This window comes from Stegodyphus dumicola, chromosome 3, assembly GCF_044657685.1.
Source record: "Stegodyphus dumicola isolate Sdum_Otavi_A_Nest chromosome 3, ASM4465768v1".
Taxonomy (NCBI): Eukaryota; Metazoa; Arthropoda; class Arachnida; order Araneae; family Eresidae; genus Stegodyphus; species Stegodyphus dumicola.
In genome coordinates this window covers 261564363-261581759 of record NC_140770.1, presented here as the reverse complement: position 1 = coordinate 261581759, position 17397 = coordinate 261564363, and the positions used below count along the sequence as shown (strand labels likewise).

At 34.7% G+C, this 17397-nt stretch overlaps 1 long non-coding RNA gene across 1 annotated transcript; it reads left to right on the top strand.

The window, feature by feature from the left end:
* The first annotated feature begins 1222 nt into the window (after positions 1-1222).
* LOC146998330 (uncharacterized) lies at positions 1223-12170 on the top strand. Its single transcript, XR_015040064.1, has 3 exons — positions 1223-1316; positions 6566-6733; positions 11992-12170. It is a non-coding gene; the product is annotated as an uncharacterized LOC146998330 (long non-coding RNA).
* The last annotated feature ends 5227 nt before the right edge of the window (positions 12171-17397 follow it).

Here is a 17397-nt window from a genome sequence, read left to right as displayed (position 1 = left end):
GAAATGATATAGTTAATAATCCGTTAAGAAATAAAATAACAAATTGACATTATTGAAATTTTTCTTTTAAATAATATTATGAATGTTAATTAATTAGTTGGAAGAGTTTTTTCAGAAAGCTGATCGAGCTGGCAACAAAAAGTGCTTAAATGCACAATCCACGCGGTCGTAGTGGTACATTTTATGCATGTGATACAAAATTTAAAAGGAATACATATAATAATAATACACTAAAATAATACAAATTAAGGAAGGATAATATTATAAATAAAACGATATTAAATACCCTAGGGTTAAGTACAAGTTAAGTAAGTTAGGGATTATCATCCTAGGGTTAAGTATGGCTGATTTTTATGCTGCTCATGCAGATAGTTGTAATTATAGATCCGGAGATCAAGTTGACTAAGTATTCTCATTTTTACATGAAAATGTCTTGTAAGATAGTAATAAAATGATCTCATTTGGACAGTGCCATATTTTTCATGAATGACATTGACAGGAACGTACCAGAGTGCTTTGGAGATCTGCTTCAGAACAGTTCTGTGCAGTTTGAAGCTTATTTCTGTTAAATTTACAAGAATACGTTCAGACTGGACGGGCATAGCATAACAAGTACCACAACGTCTACTTATAAATGAGTAACTTATTAGCAATATGTAGAATACTGTTTCGAGCTATTAAGAGGCTAGTTTAGTTTTACGAACTCGAAACTTCTGGTCTGGCACTTATCGCGTCGTTTGCGATATGCTACCTTACTATTAAATAATCTCATAAATTTAATGCTTTGTATTTCCGTTAAATATACAGGATCAAAATTTTACAATTTTTCTAGTGTTGTAGAGACATTAGGTTATTTTGAAGCAGGAGAGATGAAAAATGAGCAACGCCTTCGCCGGGACTCGAGCCACGGACATCAAAAATACGCGTCGAGCGTGCTGACGACTACACCACGAATGCACGCTAAGAAGGCGGAAGAAATATCTTATACTGTTATCACGTCGTCAACAATTATCTAGCACGCGCAATAAATAAAAATATTTGGTAACAAGAGATACAATATGTTATAATTTCACAGCTATTTCAAATAATGTTGAAAACCAAATATTGAAATGCATCGCATGCTCTCGAATTTTTCAAATTTTACTAAAAGTAATGTTTTTTGAGAGTATAAACGGATTTCAGCTATGTAAAAGAAAATTTCTTTTCAATATTTTTTTTTTCTAGTTGAAGATGCAAAAAATGCAGCAAATGCTGGAGCATCTGCCATTATGGTATCGAATAATGGTGGTAGACAAGTCGATGGAGCACCTGCTACGGTAAGCAGAAACGATTAGCGTGTTTAAACTTTTGTGTCTAATTCATATTTTCGCATTTCTTCTGCACAGGTTCTTGCTATTTGGAGTGAATAACGACGATTGCACTTGATGAAGTATTATAACACAATTTATTTACCAGTATTACTCAGGATAGTACCAAAATCACGTCTACAGTCGTCAAGGAACTACGACAAGCACGCAACACAGCCTTCTTCAGGCTATCAAACTATCGCGGTGAATAGAGCTTTAGAGCAAAGCACCAGAGTACAGCTCCCGACTCGCTTCGGTCGTTCTCGGAACTCTATGCACTCTCGAGACTCTCCACGCTTCAACTCGCGATGCACTCGACGAGAGCCTCAACGATGCACCAACACGACTGTAGACTGACGATAAAACTCGATGATGCCCTTCCTTGACTCTCCATACTCCGACGACCAACTCGAGACACTCAGTAGACTCGCGATCGATCCGCTAGACTGACTATCAACTCGCTGCTAGACTACGAGCCACTCGCATTGACTATTAACTGACTGCTACTCTATATCCGTATCCCTATCCTATGCGTAGCGGAGTGGTATACGGTCCTAAAAAGGACCTTTACCACTATATCGCCTAATGAGGAAATCCTATATAAGTGCGTATCCGTCTAAGGACGGGAGATCCAGCGCCTCACCTCCTAGGTGCTAGAGAAAAAAAAAAGGTGAGGCTCGTGTGCTGCCATCTGTTGGCCGTCTGTTGAGTAGTCTGGAAAAGGAGATTTAGGCTTAGTCTTCACTTTTTGTGGCGCCATCTATTGGTCGGGTGCTAAGCAGGCGGGAAAAAGAAATTTAGGGTTGAGAAACTGCTCACGTGTCTCCATCTGGTGCTAATTCGCTTCAGCAAAGTTAATTATGATCAGCGATGCTTGAAATCCTGCTCTAAGTTTATCTGCTGGGGTGTTTGCTGCCTGTATTTTACCTATATGTGAGATGATAGTCTTTAAAAAGTTCGAGATCTTTTCGTCACTCAACCAGGAGATTGCCTCGCTAACATCATCAGGTGGAGGCTTAATTTTTCCTTGAAGCTTGTGACTGTACGAGACTTTAAGTGCGCTCTTCTTTTTTGGAATTTCTTCTGCTTTGATCATCTCTGGAAAATTCTCAGTATCATTTTTTGAAACTGCAGGTTTGGTTTTGTGAACTTTCTTTTCAAATCGTTTAAGGTACTCCTTACAACCGCGATAACTGCTGACGTGTTCTAATTTGCAAAAAATGCATTTCGGTTTATCCTCTTTTTTTAAGCTGACATAAATTGCTATGGTGATTCTCGCCGCACTTACAGCAGCAGGCACGGTTTATATAGCTTTCAGCTTGTGTCCGAGAAAATTCTGTGCCAAACCGGTAAGAATTCGTTCCGGAAGGCTCTCCATCCGTCTATGGCATATCGCCAATTTTGTCGTCAAATGGGTGATTTCTCTCCAAGTATGGTAACCCTGCCTTCCCTTGCCATTTTCTTGCACCCAGCTTTGCGGGGAAGCTCTCTTACCGCGGCTGACCATTTCGTAACCTTATTTACTTTCTGCGCATTAGCTTGAATAGGCAATTCTTAAATATCTGTTTTCAGTAGCTGGACTGTTAGAAATTTTACATATTAAAAATTTTTGATTTACAGCAATTTAGTCGGTGATAAATTTCTGTCGGTATTTCCTGTCTTTCATAATGCTTTCTAAAGGAGAGTGCTAGAGAAGAGGAAGTAACCCGTAGTACATTATACAAAATATCTCGCTCTGAACAGACTTTCATTTAAAAACTTCAGGTTATGTTTATACAAACACACACTCACATATATATATATATAACAATTTAGAATCTTGAAGTCGTTATATGCTTGAAAATAATCTTAATTTTTAGATTCCTAATAACATTTCAATATTTTATTCCAATTTGAAAACGTTCTTGTTTTTGAAAGTCCACGTAACGATAATCATTCTTCATAGAAGGTAAATTCTAAAAATTTCATAAATCCATTACTTATCTTAATAATCATAGCAAATATAAAAAATATATTACAAATTTTTCATTTATAAATACCATTTAATATCATAAATACTGTAATATTCTTAAATCATGGATTCATTGTTGCTTTTCATATCTAATGTTTCAACTTAAAAAAAAAAAAATTAAGGCTCAGCAGTTTTCAGAATTAAGCATTTACATCAAAACTATCCACTTTTACTGACTGCTGGATAACTTCGCCCATGGCCAAGGGTTTCTCAAAAGTTAAAGTCTTCCTTTCCTTACATATGGTAACTGGCAGTTTCATTCTATATTAAAAAAATATTGTAACTCAATAGGACTAGCCTCCAACGTTTTCTTCATATAAGATGATAAAAGGAACAATTTATTTTAATAGGTAAAAGTATATTCCTCAGTAATTTTGAACCAATGCTCCCTTACATACAGTAACCGATTAAGTAATCATAATTTTCATTTCCCATAATTTTAAAACTACAGTTTTACATTAATTTTTCTGCTTAATTTTATTACTCAAAATCAGTTTTATTAAATTTATATAATTCATTTGCCATAATTTCAAATTATTTTTCTCTGTTAATTTTACTTCTTAATTACACAAAATTAAATTAATATAATTATGCGATTTTTGAAATGATTAATAATTTTATATTCATTATAACAATATTCAACAACATAACATTTAAGATTTTTCAATATTATAATTCGAAACACAAGTTTATATCATTATATGTATTTATATTCATCGCTAGACACTTTATTGCAGTATATATAGTTAAATTAATATCTCATGTATACAAATATACAAACTGAACTACATAAAGTATAGTTATTTTAGTATATATATTTAGTATATAAGAGATCTCGATTAATTGATAATACACATGAGCTCTCTCTCCCTCTCTCTATATGTATATATATATATATATATTCTTTCAAGACCGCCGTGACACTGTGAGTATGATATTAGAAGAACTGAATATATATATAGATTTGAATTTAACAAATATTCTTTAATTTTACTTTACTATTTTCTTGTGAAACAGTATATATATGTATATACATATATATATATATATATAAGCACACACACATCCTTTGTAAGAAAAGTTTCAGGACAAAAGGCGAAAAAAAAAAGAAAATTACATATACCAAGTAATGATTCTAGTTGATAGCAAGTAGTCCCCTTGGCTATCCATATACTACTACAAACGTTTTTGAAGGTCTTGGAAGCAAGCAGAGAAATCTACAACTGCGCTGTTTGCAAGCTCATTTGGAACAGTCCGTTGGATGTCTGCAATAATCTCGATGAAGCTTTCCTTTCAATCACCTTTTCGCCCACAGAAATAAGAAGAAATCACAATAATCTTCGAACCAAATGTGAGTACACGTCTGTCTCTATCCAATAGTTCAGCAGTTTCGTGTATCCTCTTTCATTTGTTAGTGAGTGAGAGACGATTAATACATTAAGTTTCCGTTTTCCTAAATCTTCGCTTAAAATTTTATGACACTGATTACGATACAAATTCGGTTCTTCTAATATCATACTCACATATTCACGGAGGTCTTGCAATAACTGTCTTACACGCTCCAAGCATCGGCATGAGATCTGGGATCGTCTTGCACTGAATCTCTGCCTTCACGAAACCTTTTGCGCCACTCGAAAACACAACTTCTTGAAAGTGCCTCGCCTGCATATGCTTGATTCATCATGTTCCACGTTTCACTAAGAGTTTTTTCAAGCTTAACGTTCACTGTTTGCTCACAATCAGCATCCAATGTGTGACTTTAACGAATGCGACAACAATCCGAACATTGTGTTGTTGAGCACAGCCCTGCCACCCAGTAAGTTCGAGCGGAGACATGGCGAAGGTCGTGTCAAGTAAAAGAATACATACGAGGTAACAAAAATTGCTCCCTTTTTAGTACTGCAAACTCAGAAATAAAAAAAAAAAATGTCCAGAAACTTTTCTGACGAAGGATGTATATATAACGACTTTTCCTAGGTTTTAAATTCCTTTCTTATTTAAATATATATATATATATAATAATTTATTTCCTAAACAGTATTGATTAATTGATTATATTATCTCCTAAGTTTAATTAAAGTAGAATTATTTTAAAAGTGTGCATCCATACTGGTAAGTTATATTTTGAAAGATGTTTTGAAGTAATTTGAAAGCAAAATGTTAATAATGTTTTAACGGGGACTGGAGTTAAATCATCACGAGGAATAATATTACAATTGTAAAAGTAAAAAATAAAACATGTAATTATTGTCATTGATTCGCACTAAATGGATTTAAGTTCATACAACATTATATATATATATATATATATAGTAGTTAAAGTTGTATAGTTTAAACTATACAACTTTTACTACTTATTAAAAAAACTATTGTGATGAAATAAGAAAACTAGCTGTCTAGGTTTACATACACAAATGCTGGGCAACCCCAAAAGAATATGTTAGTCCACACACAGTTCCATTTCGCTGTATATATTCTATCATCACTGGCACAAAGTTCAAATATCCTTAAATGCTGGCTGAGCACTATTAAACATCTGGAAGACGATCTTCCAAACTTCTATAAGGATCATCTGCGTATCTCCAGCGGAGCCATCTCCTTCACTGCTTCCGTTGCAACAAATCGAGTCTGCTTTTGTCCATATTCACTGCTCATCTGATACTGGATGGGAACCTGGAGTGACGTCAGTTCCACTGCTGAGTGTATTTATATATATACAAATTACGGACAAAGTGATCAGTCATGTCAATACTCATATATTGAAAAAGTACAGCATTCGACAGCTAGTATGTATAATGACAACGAATCAGCTAAATGAACAAAAATTTAAATTGAGATTTATTTTACACACAACCATTAAAACATATTACTTGTTTCTAATATGTTATGAGCATATGTAATAAGATACAAAGAAACATTTTAAATAAAAGTAAATTAATATTACTTATGACCTAAACAAAGTACATGAAAATATATTTATGAAATATATTTATAATATATTACGCATAAATAATATGGAGGCAATAATTAGTAGAAGAGTTGGTAAAAATTATTATCCAGGGGGAAGAATAAAAATTTCTCTATTTGTTTATTTTGTTCCTGTGTCCATTTCCATAACAGCAACTTTGAAATAAAATAATGCTGATAGTTAATGAAATTTTTGTAATGCAGAACAATTTGTAATGTTTAATATATTATATTTTTTCAGCTTGATATCTTGCCGAGCATCGTGAAGGCAATGAATGAACAATTCAGTCCTAAGGACGTGTATGTTGATGGAGGCATTCGAAGCGGAAGCGATGTTTTGTAAGCCTTAGCTAAAGGAGCTAAGATGGTATTTGTAGGAAGACCTCAGATATGGGCTCTTGCTGTTGGGGTAAGCGAATAATTTAACATTAAGACTTCCTTTTACATCAATAGAATGACAGAAAGAGACATGTCTCGAAAGCGCGACTTAGGACATATATTAGATATATAGATAGCATTATTATAACATAGGGATTTTGGAACAAAATCGGTCTTTTTTCTGAAATGGCATGCGAATTCTTTTCCATTATCCAATTATGCCTAAATATTAAATTTTGTAAAATTTAGTGCGAAATTTACGGATACATTAAAAAATTTAACTTGGTGCATTTTTTTCAGTTTGCGCCAAACACTTGGCGAACTTCTCAATATATGGCAACCTATTTTCCTTTCCCTTCCATTGTGCAAGAGAGGAAAAAAGCGTAACGTCATTCCTACCTTTTTACATTGTGGATGAGCGGAAAAAAATCACACCATTTTTACTTTCAAATTATTTTAAGTAAGGGCCTAAAATAACATTTTATATCATTATTGTTTCAACAAATATGCCAAATTTTAAACGCGCTAATATATAAACTCACGTGTATTTCAGGAAATTTTGAATAAAAACTCTAATTTTTTGCACGTGTGCTTAGAAACACATCTACTTTAAATGATGGTAAACGTTTTATAGGTTATGATTAAAAATCCTTATCGAAAAATAAAATTACTTAAAAATACAAATTTAAAAAATAAATCATAAAAATGGATAGATAGTGTCTTCGAAAGACTGATCCTGAAGCTGAAGAACAATGCATAATAATACCGATTAGACTCACTTTATTGCTATAAACTGCTTAAATAATTAAAAGGCTTGATAAAATAATGAAAAGAATTATTTTCTAAACCTATTTTCATAAGAGCTTTCTTCATATTTGTGGACTTATACAAAACTGCTGCTAAAAATGAGAAAATTAAATTTTTAGTATCTTGAAATGTATTAAGGATTTTAATCCTATCGTTCTACTGAACAAATTTAGAATTTCCGAAAGATTTAAGTTAGCATTTATTTTTGTTTTTTTCGTAGCTAATAAGATATTTCAACTCTTTTTTTGTCCCCGTTCTACACAGAATTATGAAGGTGTGAATAAAATGCTCAAGACTTTGAAATCTGAATTAAACGAAACTATGATTTTGTCAGGTAATTTGTTTTATTATTAGAGAAACTCAGTTTTATGATATATGTATTCATGTTAAAATCGCTTGAAGAAATAATTCCGAGTTGATGCAAAAAATAATATTCATAAGCGACGATGACTCAAATGTTCAGTGATAACAATTGAGATATTATAACTCGAGAAAAACATTTAAATTTAGTTTCGAAGTACTGATCGTTATCTTAATAACAATTTAGATTGCTTACTCAATAATAATTTAGTTATTTAGAGCGTTATCATAATTGTGATTTAGTGATGACTGAAATACAAATCTACATTTAAAATGCAATCAATTTGTAAATATAAGTAAAAACTATCAGAAAACAGGCATCAGTAAACAACCATATTTTGGATGGAAGAAAATTTAACTACTGTCAAAGATTTCTTTTAAAGAATTTTAGGCTACTATAAATTATTCATTAGATTTCAAAACAGCTATGACACAAACGTTATGAATGTACACATAAAAGGAAAGGGAAATCCACGAAATTTTCTTAAAGCGTTACAAATACTCTAAGACTTTTCCATAGGTCACATGACACACATACAAGTGGTACTCCGTACTTCAGGACGTGCTAATTGTAACATGGCTCTTCAAATATCCTATATGTCTTCTATTTGGAGCATGTTAATGACTGGGTTCCATACATATCTCAATACTCAATAATACTGATAGAGCTGAGTTCTTTATTCACATTTGAAATGTTGTCTTCTGTAACTAACCGTACTCCAGTACTCACACCGGTCTTCAGTTCCCTTATACACTTCTATCACCAGACTGAATTTTTGTAGTTTCTCGTAAAATTATCGTAAAATAAATTTTCGATCATATTAAGGATTGTACTCTAGAGCGGCTTAGAGAAAAAATTTGAAACTTCCTTGAGGGTTTCGAGTTATTTCCTTGAAATTTCATTCTTATAAGTTCGCATTTTCGAAACAGAAATCTCAAGATGCTTGACCCTATACGCATACTTTTCTCTCACTTGATCAAAGAAATTTTCGTCTTCATATGAGATAAAAAAAAATCTATATTTATGAATGGAATACCTAAAGAGAAATGGACGATTTAAAAACAAAAGCAGATGTAATATTTACACAAACATTTAAATAAACATTTAAGATTAATATTTTTTCATGTGAGGAATTTTGACTGAGATATTTAAACTTGAGTGCAGTCGAGCAGGTTAGTAATTCTTTTACCAATTTTCAAGTAATTGGATGTCTGCAAACAGTCTGGAGATTTCCAATGAGCGAAATACATTACGCTATAAGAGAAAAGTACTAAACGCTGCGTTTTCATATACATTAGCATCTATAAGCCATTGTTGTTTTCGGGTAACTTTTCTGTTCCTTCTTATAAACTCTGCTATGAAAAAAGCACGTTTCTGAATATATGGCAAAGATTTTCCACATTATCGTACTTTTGTATATGAAGAAAATTGTATAACCGCAAGGAGTGGTATTGTGTTGGATCAATACTATTCAACGTGAATCTGCCAGTCTGTATCTAAATTATTCTCATACAATATCATGGCTGATATGCTTCTTTTAGGTTTGATTTTTCACCCTTTATATCATAATTTAGAAGTAATGTATCAACGTCTTTTCATACACAAAACACTAAATAGTCTCATGCTATATGTAATCAACTAAATGACCATAGACAGAATTTGTACGGTCAAAACTGCTGCCACATTATAAACACAAAATCTTTTGCATATTTTGGATATAAAGCTATCAGTTTTGTGATGTCCTTGCTAGTACAGGATATTATTATGATCACGAGGTTTCGTTTTCGACAGAGAAGCATAAAAAAAATTAAATTTTCAGTTGGGAAATGGTGAAAAATGCACTGGTGAAAACATTTTAAATGGTGAAAAAATGCTTTCACAAAATTACGTCACTTAAAAATGTATCTTCTCCCTTTCTGGAATATGTGTCCATGGACATCACTAGCTTATAAGTTAAATAAGAAATACTATATGCCCATAGAAGTTCTTTTTTAAACAAAAATTATCAGTAAAAAGAAAATTACGTTAAAAAGAAAATCTAAAAGGGTTCAGATTTTACACTGTTTATACAAAAGTCTTTACATGGAAAAGAAACTCATTTCTAATGGATACAAATCTTCAATTAATGGCAATAAAAAGGCATAATGGGCTTCTCTAATATAAGATGACAGATGCCGCCCAAACAGGATAGTGGTTAGCAACGCTGACTGCCGTACAGAAGGGCCCGGGTACGAATCATGAATAAGGCATATGTGTGTGTAAATGACAGGGCGGTACACTAAATATACAGCAAACCGAACGTCTTGAGAGATTGTTGGTAGAGATAGAGGTGTCGGAGACTTTCGCGGGATGCTCTCCGTCAAAATTTGCGGGATGCTCTCCGTCAAAATTTGGGGTGGAACCGAGCAAAGTCGTACTGTTACCTCTATGGTGCTCAAGGATCTTGCCAACAACAGGCGCAATGTTGCACCCCTTGCCACGATGAATTTCGTGGGCTTGTTCTGATGTTACTGTCAGGCAAGTAAGATAAGTCACAACAATAACAAGAGATGTCAGATTTGTGACATACATTTGCACAGCTTGAGTAAAATTTCAGATATACGTAGAAAACAATGAAACGGAAGACGAAAACTATAAAACATAATTGATATTGTAAGAGCGTAAAGCTGTACAAAGAAAGAAGAAATTGTGTAGAGTTAAGTTTGTTATTAAAAGCAGCAAATGAATTGTCTTTATATACATAAGCGGCTAAAGTGTGTGTCGCCGATAGTTTATTGTTGACACTCGGAAAAATGAGCGCGGAAATTAACGTTTCTGCAGTTTTTAATTAATATCACGGCAGTTTAAAGTCATACGAAGATGAGAACGGTTTCAATGGATTCGGAGAATTTTTTGGAATCCGAGGATACGCGTCTCGAATTTAAACTCGGCGCCGTTCCGTAGATATTCGAGATCAAGAATTTGGCACGCAGCCAAATCCCTCTAATAGGGAAAATCTAAGAAAGAAAGTAGAAAATGTAGGGAAAACGTAGGGGAAATTTAGTTTTTAAATAATATCTCGGCTAATTAAAGTCCCGAGAAGATGCGAATGGTCAAAATGGCGTGCCACGGATCTGCGGAATCCAACGGTGTGCTTCGCTAATCCCGGGAGCCAGCCGTTTCGGAGGAGATGATGTTACTTCACCCCATATATATATATGCGGCTTAAGTGTCGGTTTGTCCCCGATAGTTTATTGGTTGCTTGCGAAACTGTACTAGCCAACGGGGTGAAGTTGCCACGGCACAGGGTTGCCGTTTCAATTGGGACGTAGACAATTTCCTGTAAAACTTGCCATTGCTATGACCATCAATAAGTCTCAGGATCAAACGCTTAAGCGTGTTGCCATTTTTTTACCTGAGCCCGCATTTGACCGCGGTCAACTTCATGCTGCCTGTTCAAGAGTTCATGAAAGAACGGACGTAAAATTAAAAATAATGGATGGTCCTCTGCTAGGCGAGCTTAAAAATAATAGAAAGATCTACACAAGAAATGTTGTGTACAAAGAGATCTTTGACATGTGAATTAACATTTTATTACTTAAATCACCTTTATTTATTGAGCTAGCGGTGGCTATTAAGAAATGTACCGCCAGTGGTTTCCTTCATTGCACTCTACTTTAAGCAATTAAACAAGTAGAAGGGAGAAACCGCGTGGGGCATTAAGCAAAGGGTAGTCCTCGCCGCCTGCCCTGGGTAATTCAGTTTAAATTAGCAGACACCTTTGCACAAATCATTTTAATTACAATTTAAACAGCGGTCATTTCGTATGGCTGTCGGTGTTTCTACTGTATAATAACCAAATATAAAACACCCCAATTTGTTTTGCTTTCATTTTGCTTCAACCTATTCTCCATGGTGAAATATTTTTCTTGATAGCAGTTACTTAGATTTTCAATACACACGCGAATTTCTGAAAGGGAATTTAATTCTCAAGAAATAAATTAATTGTAAGTTTATGAATTCTTGTATCTTAAAAAATAAGAGTGAAAGTCATAAAGAACATCTATAATCATATTTGAATAAATAAGAGTTTTTTTTTCTTCCGTTCTTTCTTTTATTCTCTTATATTATTCCATTTTCAGGAATTCGAAAACCAAGTGACTTGAAGCCAAGGCAGCTAATACCTCCAAACCCAATATTTAATTTGACGGAACAATCATGGCCTACAGTTCCTCCTGCTCATGCGCAAGATAGTTTAGAAGAACATAATTGATAAGTTGTAAAATTCAAACGATATATTATTAAAGTATCTTTTATGCAATTACCACCATTAATTTAAGAATTATGTTTTCAGTTTACACCATTCACACCTAAGACAATCCTACAAACTTATATCACAAACCTCTAGTGAAGCTAAGGAAGCAAATAGTAACACACATGCTACGCTGTAGTTTTTAAAATTTTAAATCATAATTTTCACTAAATATGTTTCTTATGACGTACCTTATTACATAAGCACAGTCAATGCCCCACTGACACAAGTAATAAGAAGTTGTGTTCTTCATCTTAGGTAGTTAATGAGAAGGAATATTTCGTAAATTTTGACTTAAGTTAATTTAATCGAACTTTTTAAAAATGGTTTTTCGAATTTATTTTGTCCCTTTACTCATTTTTAAAATGCAGCTTTAATTCTTTTTTTAATCGCAATATTTTTAAAAATCCATAGAGATGTCCGAAGCCATACGATGAGTTGGAACATGTTAAACCTGCCACGATATCTTGACTCTTGTAGTTGCACTTTCTTCTTTTAAATGCTAACTTCTAAATTATTTTATTCTATCTAGTTTTCTTTCCCAGAATAGAAATATTGATTTTTCACCCTCAAACGTTAGGTCTTTCCTTAAGGCTTCATCTGTGAAACATTCTGTAGTTATCCCGAGAGCAACTCAATGTTCGCAAATTTGAAAGAAATGGAATTTTCGAACCTAGCGCACAGGAACTCCTTTGCGGTTGTGGTACAGAATCCGATTCGCATGAAACAGACCCAGTATCCAAATTCCAAACTCCTTACCATCTTCTAGGGCATGCAAAATTCGGGCGCTGCAGCACTTCTCATTGGTGCTAAAGGATGGCGACACAAGCAAGCAACTACATAACCCGATGCCACCGAGGCCTATCGCACCACGTGATCGCTACAAGTCTAAAGGGGCCGACGGTAAAGAAAATCAGCCTTTCTAACTGAGATAAGCTTTCTAACTAAGCAAGGAGGCGAAATTAGCTATATATAAGCACTGGAATTGCTTTTGCTAATGGAAAAATCTGCAAAGCAAAAATGGAATGTCAGCCAGATAATTACTTTCCATAATGAAAGACTATGTGATGTATTTCTCCCGCCTTAATGGAAGATGTTTTCTGAATAATTTTGGCTGCAGAAAAATGGAATATGTGATTTTCGTACCAACAATGCTGGGGTACAACAGCAACAAGGTTCTAGGCTTCCCCGCCTGAACTTAATCACATTACGGGTCTACTCCCCCTTTGGGAATTTCGTAGATATTCAACCTCCACTATTATCCTTCCAGGGGAGCAGCGCACCACCTGGATACCACACCAGGCAGCACTAGTCGTCAATTGCTCCTGCCAGTCACATGGGCGAGCCCGTTGCAGTGGGCCGTTACCCAGCAAACCGAGGGGAACTAGTCCACCGGCTACGGTTCCACACCACTCAGGACATGCCAGACCCCGAAGCCGGCCAATAAGTGACCTTTCCCAGGGTCTTCAGAACCACCAAGTTCATAAATTTTATACCCCCGTGGCCGAGACTGCCTAGGTACAGATCCTAGCCAGTAGCTTTCCAGAGTTCTCTACGTCGACTCCCGGGGGGACAAAGGATTCCTGTATTTCCATTTTTCTAACATATGCCTCACAAATTTTTTGATGACAGTACGTCGTTTGCAATTTGTGTTCCAGTCCGCAACGCTTCTTTCCAACGGTTTGGACTCCACTCATCAAAAAAGGCATAGCACTGCGCAGCAGCTTTGCAAAAAATTCACCATTACCATAACCTTTCTGTAAAATGGTTCCTTGAGAGTAAGGTAATGAATTTCGAGTTTGAGCTAAATAATAATCTTCAAATTTTTTCGTGCAACACGTATAAGGCACCCTCATGTTTGATCCTTCTAATCTTGCATATACAATCTAAATGAAATCAATTTGCAAATAAATGCTTCTTTTATAGAATATGTCTGAGACGAAAATGCAATACAAGAAATAATTTGCTTCTTCCGAATGGTACTAAATCTCCAGAATGAAGTCTTATGTCAATAAGTATAGTCTAAAAATGCTGGCGGATAACTGGCAAGTAAAAGGCCCTGGGATAATAAGCGTTTATGATGTCTCCGTCATTTCCTATTACGGTGACAATTTTTAACAACGGAGCTTGTACATCTTCCAAAATTTGAGGCTCTACGAGACCGCAATGCACATACATGACAGGAAAATATACTTTTGGATCGGCTACAAAAGGACTTTGCTCCAGTCCTTTGTAAACAACTGGCTCGAACTCTAGAAGCTCAGATAATCTTTCGTGAAGAATGACTTTGCAGTTTTCATCTGTCTTAATGGTCACTTTTTTTCGTGACAGGATGATAACTGAATTCAATCTTATTTTTATGGGAAGGTATTTTCATGGCTTTTAATAAATCTGATATCGTTTCATAACATCCTGGAGGCACTCTTCTACTTTCCAGTTTTCCATCACCCAAATTAAATCCAAATAAATTATTGTCTTTTCGGACGTCATACCATGTGTGAGGGTAAATAAAGTACACAAAATTTAACTACCACTGACTATCTAAATTAATCGGAGTAGGAAGCTGGGTGGTAAATTGTGATACTTTGTTGTCTGGAAAAAACGCATGGAGCTGTGACTGATCAGTGAGATAAACAAAGACATGTTTCGTTCAAATGGCAGATAAGCAGAATGTACGGGCCTTTTATACCCTTCTAACATCCTCCACCAAAGTATTGAAGCTTTCCGGGTACCCCTGAAATTTCACAAAATATTCGACTTTACCGCGACGTTTCCTCTTTTTTAAAATTTTTCAACGGAATAATAAACCAGAGTCCAAAACCTTTTGAAGTTCTTGTTTGTAAAAAGTTCCTTGTATAACTTCTCCTGCAAGATCTTTTAGTTTATAGACAACAGGAATCCGAAGAATTAATTTTACAGATGTAAACATTTCTCTTGTCCAGTTTTGTTCGCATCGTTTCTCAAAGAGCATTTTTTCTCGGCTGATGCGTACTGAATGTCCAATCTTTAAATCTGAAGGAATATGGTTCTGTACCTGGTTGCTGACGGTACAACGTTTTCCAGATTTTTTTCTGATTTTGTAAATTAACTGATACAGGTTTTGTCTTAATAGTACTAAGTACCATGTAAGGTTATAACTGGATATCCATTTATCTATAACATCAGCGTACGTTCGTGTATTCATTTCGTTAAAGTGTTTCCACATTTTTGTTTTTAGAGTTCGATTAAATCGTTCTACGACGCAAGCTTTGGTTGTATTAGTCGTGAAAAAGTGAACGTTTCTCTTTTTCAAAAAAAATTTGAACATGTTTATTGGTAAACTCTTTCCCTGTATCTGCTTGTAATGATTCGAGTGTACGTTCCGAAAATATCTTTTCAAAAGCGGATTTGATGGACGCAGATTTTTGATAGGAAAAGCTCAAGCGTATTTGGAAAGGATATCTTATACAGGTCAGCAAATATTTGCACCCATCATTAAAAGAGGCCAGGGATTGCATATCCACTAAATCAGATTGAAATTGCTCGTTCAAGCCTCCTATGATGACTCTGTTCCTGGGACACTTGTGCCTCAAAGGCTTGTGCAAAGTAAAGGAATCCTTGGTTTGCAACCATTTCCGGATGTCTTTTGTTTTTACGCGACCTTTTAAAGCACGATGCAAAGAAGCAACAACCCCGAAACTTGCAGGGACCTGTGGATCCCAATAGGTCTGAGACAGAGTTGGGCTCATTACAACAGTTCTTATGAACTAAGCGTACACTAATATTCATTTATTTAACTAGCACTGGTAAATAATGTCAGAGTTTCTAATAACTTGCCTATATAAAGATTCTAGAAAATAGGTCTAACACATATACAAGAGAGAAAATGAGAAAATGAATGCTACTAAACATCTCAAAGGTTGAACAAGTAATGATATATATGTTTAAGAACAACAATTTTTATACACTATAAAAATCAATAGGTTTGTACTAAATAGATATTTTTAAAATTTATGTAAGTGTTAATTACAGAATAATTGTTTTAAATAATGTCTGAGCCTTGAGACAGTCATAAGATCATTGTTAAATAAAATAACGTTTTATTGAGCATCATAATTATTTTACAAATATTCATAGTATTCAATACTTAAGACATCATTCGTGGTACAAAATGTCCAAATACAAAATTCTTACTTCGTCGAGTACATGATTTAAACACACAGATTTTAAAAAGTCCTTGGTAATGTAGTGAGCAGGTTTCAGTAACATTAAATAGGATTCTTCACCCTAAATATTTCCGTAAAATTGTCTGGCGATGTCAACAACATTGAATCTCAGAGCAATGGCATTCACAGTTTTCGTTTTATGAACGAGTTCTTCACAGTCTATGAGCTTGGGATACTTTAGTTCTTGTTGGTTAAGAAACTTTTCAAGCGACGTCTGCAGAATAATTTAGAGACGTGCTTTTCCCATAGAAATATCGAAGGATTGAGGCATATTTTCCTCCTTAACAGGTTCGTCGGATATGCTTTCGTAAGCTTCACAAAAGTTCATGTTGTAATAAGCGAGGTTGGTGACTATGTTGCTGATACGGCTAAAGTTAGTCATCAGTTCTTCCCACTGCGTAGTTGTAATGCTGAGGCAACTTTTTGCATCTCCTTGAGTAGAAAATTGTTTCAGAGTGAAGTGGGAATCCTTATACGTGACCACAAAGTTCTTGGGCAACTCCAGGTTGAGTATCAGCAGGTCTTATTCGTCCACTGTCATGTTGGTTGCAAGAACATTCAAACACCATGGCCCAAATTTCACTCCCCGTCTTGTCGGATGATAGTAAGCTTTACCATATTTGGCATACTCTCGGATTTCCACAGCCACTTTTCCCTTGTAAATGATGGGTCCCACAAAGACATTGTTTCCCATATGAGTGAGCTCATCTGGAAAAGCATCTTCAGTAAAAAGTCCTTTGAGCTGAAAGAAAAAATTAAGTCAATAATTAAGTTATAAAATTAAGTTTAAAATATGGGGTCATGTACAATATAAACTTTAACATATAAACTTTTCGCAAATAAACACGTTTTACTCGATATGCCTCATTTCTTCTGCTTTTCTTTTGGCACAAGAGCTAGCTGATTTGCTTGGAACATCATGGGTACAAACGAGGTCTTCATGGCTCAACACTTTATCGTTCAAAGGCATAGGTTCTTCTTATAGGTTTTCGATCTGAAAAAATTAAAGGTAGATTAAGCACGCATTGCAA